Source organism: Muntiacus reevesi, chromosome 1 (genome assembly GCF_963930625.1).
Source record: "Muntiacus reevesi chromosome 1, mMunRee1.1, whole genome shotgun sequence".
Taxonomy (NCBI): domain Eukaryota; kingdom Metazoa; phylum Chordata; class Mammalia; order Artiodactyla; family Cervidae; genus Muntiacus; species Muntiacus reevesi.
In genome coordinates this window covers 139,190,148-139,196,147 of record NC_089249.1, presented here as the reverse complement: position 1 = coordinate 139,196,147, position 6,000 = coordinate 139,190,148, and the positions used below count along the sequence as shown (strand labels likewise).

The 6,000-nt window shown below is 44.3% G+C and overlaps 1 protein-coding gene across 2 annotated transcripts in view; it reads left to right on the top strand.

The window, feature by feature from the left end:
* Positions 1-2,414: 2,414 nt before the first annotated feature.
* Positions 2,415-6,000, top strand: part of LEPR (leptin receptor) — a 93,261-nt gene continuing 89,675 nt past the window's right edge. The window contains exons 1-2 of one of the 2 annotated variants that reach the window (XM_065928579.1): positions 2,415-2,537; positions 2,795-2,839. The gene's annotated coding sequence lies outside the window, so the exon portion shown is untranslated. Of the gene's footprint in view, positions 2,538-2,794; positions 2,840-6,000 lie in introns of those variants that run through there. The other variant, XM_065928569.1, reaches the window with a different exon arrangement.

Below are 6,000 nucleotides of genomic sequence, written 5' to 3'. Positions count from 1 at the left end.
CACTGTGGTGATAATTGCTTAGTTGATTGGTAGTGATTTATTTTTACTCATCTATTTATTCAACAAACTCTTTATCAAGCTTCAGATATGCATCAGACATGGTGCCAGAGGAAATGAGATTCAAATGTGTCCCCTAACCTAGACTGTAAGCTCCATAGGAGCTCATGACTCAGAGCTTGCTGCCTTGCAGACATTCAGTATTGGATCACAATATCAGAAATCCATATATATGGATGTGGGATGTATTTATATATTAATTTAACAATGGGGAATCTATGCTTGGCTTTCAAATATTGCCTGTGACTCGAACACGAAATAAAGGCTTGGGCCTTTGAACTTCTTTTCCTTACAACAGTTATTCCTCATGAACCCAAGTTTAATGACACTTAATTTTAGCATTTCACAGTACAATAATTCCTTATACTTAGTATTGATACAATTTTAAATGGTGGTCCTGGAATGATACTGTGCTACCACAGTACACAATAATTTTGGTAACTGTTAGTTAACTAGTTTTAGTGTGTTGAGTGGTGGCTTCTCCCTAACATATGTCCACATCCTAAACTCCAGTACCTGTGACCTTATTTGGAAAAGGGTCTTTGCTGAGTAAATAGGTAAACACTTTGTGTGTGTGTGTGTGTGTGTGTGTGTGTGTATGTGCATGACTATGCTGGGTCTTCTAGTTGCTGCACGAGGGCTTCGTTGTGCTAAGACATGTGGGATCTTAGTTCCTAGACCAGGAATAGAATTCACATCCCCTGCATTGGAAGGCGGCTTCTTAACCACTGAATTGCCAGGGAAGTCCCAAGTGAAGATGAGTTGAGATCATCCTGATCATCTGGATGGTTTCCATATCCAAAGACAAATGTCTTCACAGGAGACAGAGAAGAAGACACAGATACAGAGGAGAAGGCCATGTGAAGATGGACAGAGACTGGAGAGATTTAGCTGTAAGCCAATAGAGGTCTGGAGCCACCAGAAGCTGAATGAGCAAAGGAAGGATTCTCTTCCTAAGGCTTTGGGAGGAGTATGGACCTGATAACACTCTGACTTTGGACTTCTGGCCTCCAGAACAGTGAAGGAATACATTTCTGGTATATTAAGCATTGAGTCTGTGGTCATTTGTTAAGGCAATCCTAGAAAACTAAAATGCTAGTTCATATAAAATAATTTAGGATTCTGTTGTATTGTTTGATTTTGTAACAATTTGGGGAAGTCAGTATCTCTACTCTAATTCTTGTTTTCATCCAGTGAAAATGTTTGTCTCCATGTAAGTGACAGTGGTCCTGGGAGGATATTCCTCTCTGGGGAAAGTTCCATTTACAAAGCTCCAGGCGTTGGCCAAGTAAGAGGTCTGGGAGCAGGGAGGCATTGCTCCTGGCTCTACTGGTCTCTCAGCTAAGTTGTCTGTGTCTCTGATGATCCTGTGAGGGTGTTATCCAAGTTCATTTCTAGAGACCTTTGAAAATGAGCCATTCACCCAATCCAGAGTAGTCTACTCCCTTTTATTCTTTCTTCCACACTCTTTTGGTTTCCTTCATATACTCATCACAATTGGTAATTAGATGAATACTTGCTTGTCATAGCTTCAAGTTCAAGGAACATCGTAACTGCACTTAGCATGTTGTGCATCACTCTGTAGGGTCTCAACAAAAAATGTATTAATAAATAAACAAATCAGCGAGTGAACACTTTGAGTGGAGAACAAAAAAGTGCTTATTACTTTGGGGTTGGAATCAGACTGGTCAAGGACGGATTTTTTTAAACTTACTACGTCATACGCCATTGAATTTCAAGATTGAAAAGAATCATGCCTTCCTGACAAGTATGACCAAAGTGCTTGGTTGACTCATTCTTGGTGACAGGAAACTCACTACCTCACCACTTCTGATCTTTCCATTTCGCTTTTCTTTCCCACTCCCCTCAGTCATAGAGATCTTTACTGTAGCATTCTGCACACCTCATGTCCAAAGGCCCGGAAGTCTGGAAGTAGGAGGGACAGAGGGAATCCCAACGCCCAGCCCAGGGTCTGAGGTCGCGGTTCAGCGTCCGCACGGCAGCTGACTGCTGGGTGAAGTAGCGGTGCCACCTTTCTCGTGGGTTTGCCTGGCCTCTAGGCTTCCCTGCGGGCAGGGGATCCTTCTTTCCAAACTCCTCGCTTTTCCTCCTCGTGCCCGCCGCCAGGGGCAGCCGCATCCCCGCTGCCACCCCCGTCACCTTTGCGGCCGCCCTGGCGGCTCGGGGGCCGCTCCTCCGGCCCGGGGAGCGGCGGCGGAGGGCGCTGGGCGCGCAGGCGGCCACGCGGCTCTGCCCCGACCTCTCTCCGCCGACTCCCGCCTCTCCCTCCGCTCCCGCTCGGCCCCTCCTTCCACACTCCGCTGCCTCCTCTCGCCAGAGAGCTTCCCGGCACCTTCCGCGACGACTTTGGAGCCGGCCCACCGCAGAGCCCGCGGCCGTCCGAGCGCGAGCCACGCAGGTGTCCGAGCCCCGCGCCGCCGTCATCTTCGCCCCCGCCTGGCTGGGACCTGGGCCTCGAGGTGGGATCCCACCCTCTCTCCGCCCCTCTTCCTGCACCTGGCCGGGCGAGGGGCCAGGCGCTCGGGCGCGCGCGCGGGCGGCCGGAGCCCGCGGGCCACCTGGGGTCCGAGAGGCGGGGCGGGTCCGGCGGCGTCACCGGAGGGTCGGGAGTAACCCTGGGCGAGGAGCATCGGGGCGCGCGGCCGAGGGCCCAGCCTGGGCGCGAACCTGCCCGGCGCCCCCGAAAGGACTTGCCATCGGCCAACTTCTTTTCCAGGTCTCCTCGCTACTTTGGAAACTGAAGGGACTGCGGCGGAAACCAGTAAGCCCTGGGGCCCGGAGGAGGAAAGATTTGTTGGTTTGGATGACAAAAGAAAAATGTGCTGTAGGGGTGGTTTAGCCCAGAGCTTCTGTTTCCACCATCTAAGCTCTCCCCAAGCATATTAATGGAGCAAAACAAAACAACAAAACCCAATCCCAACCAAGGGACTTATTTAAAGGAACTTGTAGGTGTGAGAAAAAGAGATCCAGCTGAGGAATCACTTTGGAAACCCCAGGTAGGATGAGGCCATTTGAGAAAGTCGTTATTTGGGGTGCTATTTCCAGAACTTGGGTTTGCAAGGACAAGAGGAAACTGGCTCTTTTAAGCCAGAGGGGGTTCATTATATTGAGGGGCTGCCTCGAGTGTCCTCTGTTAACCTTCATTTCCTCAAGTATTAAAGTATGTTGAGACAAATGCTCTTTCAGAGCTCTGGACTGGGAGCCAGAAAATCTGGCTTTTGGTATGATTTATATTTACCGTGACAGCTATGGTTCATTTAACCTCTTTGGGTCTCCGTTTCCTCATCTGTCAAGTTAGAGGGTTGGATTACAATTCTGAGGGTCTCTTGATAATATCTAAGATGTTTCCCAGTTTAAAAATTTATAACTCTTTGACTTTTTAACATTTGCGAACATTACTAAGTTTATAATTTCATGAAATTAAAAAAAACTGTATTGATCTTGGCATTTTTTGTAATATGCACTTATGGTTTATGCGTTTAAAGCTTTTCAACCAAAATTTGAAGAGAAAAACACTTTTTTAGCTTAGAAATATGTAGTTTATATGTAAATATTTAGATCATCTTTCAGTATAGCGTAAAGAATCACATTCAACTTGAAGTTAATATTTGCAACACTGCAACAAAAACATGTGACTTTAGCATAGTACCTATTTACTTTCAGTATGGTATATTTGGAGGAAATAAAAATTGTTTTGGAGGACACCAAAAATTGCAGCTTTCCTGTCAGTTTCTGTTCTTGAACAGTGTTTGTTACTTTTTAGCATGATATTGTGTGCAGAATATTAAAAATTGGTTTCAGAACACTTTAGAGCCTGTCTGGAAATTAAGCTCAATAGCATAGATGCCAATTTTAGTAATGGATTTTAGTTGTCTTGGAATGAATCCCAGAAAAATAGCAGAGGTTAACTAAACAGAGAAGTTAGAAATTAGGAATTGACACACGCACACACAAAGCTGTACAGGAAGTGTGTATATAAAGTGTCACTGATATTTTTATTTCCTTTTGATAAAAAGCAGACAACAACCAACTGTTGACTTGTTTTACCAGACAGAATGTTAGGATAGCTTTTGTTGTTACTTGTAATTCAAAACTATTTGAGGCTTAGTCATCAGTAGTTAGGATAGGTTTATAAATGTCTGTGGCTCTTTTTAGTGGTGTTGATCTAAAATAAAATAATGTGCTCACACCCTGCACATGCTCTTTATTCTGTTTGGAAGAGTGGAATAAATTTGAGGCAGTCTTTTATGAGGGCTTCCCAGGTGACTCTAGCAGTAAAGAACCTGCTTGCCTGTGCAGGAGACTTGAGATGATGGGTAGTTCCCTGGGTCAGGAAGATCCCTTCAGGAGGGCATGGCAACCTACTCCAGTATTCTTGCCTGGAAAATCCCACGGACAGAGGAGCCTGGTGGGCTATAGTTCATAGACTCACAAAGAGTTGGATTTGACTGAAGTGATTTAGTACGCACCTACTCTTTTATAAACACATTTAAATGTATTTTCCTTGCCTTTTCACCTTTGGACTGGAAGTGCCATCAGTTATTCAGGCATTTGTCTTCCATCATAGTCTCTGGTGAAGTAGATGATCATCGCCTTTTTTAAAATTTTTTTATTTTTTATTTTTCAGTGGGTTTTGTCATACATTGATATGAATCAGCCATAGAGTTACATGTATTCCCCATCCCGGTCCCCCATCCCACCTCCCTCTCCACCCGATTCCTCTGGGTCTTCCCAGCCCACCAGGCCCGAGCACTTGACTCATGCATCCCACCTGGGCTGGTGGTCTGTTTCACCACAGATAATATACATGCTGTTCTTTCGAAACATCCCACCCTCACCTTCTCCCACAGAGTTCAAAAGTCTGTTCTGTACTTCTGCGTCTCTTCTTCTGCCCTTGATCATCGCCTTTGAAAGAGATACCCAAAGAGTTAAGGAAATTGGTTGTTGAATGAACAAAGAGTAGTAGAACTCAAACATCCTGGCTTCCAGTCTCTTGGAAAACAACTGAAAACAGTGGATGGATCTGCTCACAGTCCAACTCATTCATGGTTTGGGAGAGCCATTCTAGTTGGCAGAAGCTCTACTTCTCTTTTGTAATGAAATTATCGAGAGAAAACAGCCGTGTCTTCAGTTAGATCACTGTTATATAACTAAAAGGTTTGTGTTTGTGAAGGGCAGTATCCCAAGGGGGTCTTAGAAATAGAACTTAAAAAATATCCAGAGAAAGGAAAGAATTGCCTTGGCAGATACTGTACTGCATTTTTCATACTGAGAGCCAAATGCATACTAAAAAACATGTCCTGTGGAGTTAAAAATGAAGAAAAGGGCTTACCGTCTGCTCTAATTCTTTTAATATTTTTATGTGATTTACAAATGCCATTTTTAATTAAATTACAAATGTTCACCTCCTGGACAGACCTAGTACATATAACCTTTTGGCGTTTCAGTTCAAATTTGGTCTGGTTATAATTTGAAGTGTTCCTCCTGAAGTATTTTTTAAAATTTCTGTAACTCCATAGTGATATTACTTGCTGTCTTTTCACACTCATTATCTTATTAATCTGTAAGTATTTTGAACTATGACATATACAGGGAGAAGAGTACATAAAACAAATGTTGGCACTGGTTTACAAATAATATAACAAATCACTGTAGCCAATCAGTTCAGTTGCTCAGTTGTGTCCAACTCTTTGTGACCCCATAAACTGCAACACGCCAGGCTTCCCTGTCCATCACCAACTCCTGGAGCCTGCTCAACTCAACTCATTGAGTTGGTGATGCCATCCAGGCATCTCATCCTCTGTCATCCCCTTCTCTTCTTGCCTTCAATTTTTCCTAGCATCAGGGGCTTTTCCAGTGAGTCAGTTCTTGCATCAGGTGGCCAAAGTATTGGAATTTCAGCTTCAGTATCAGTCCTTCCAA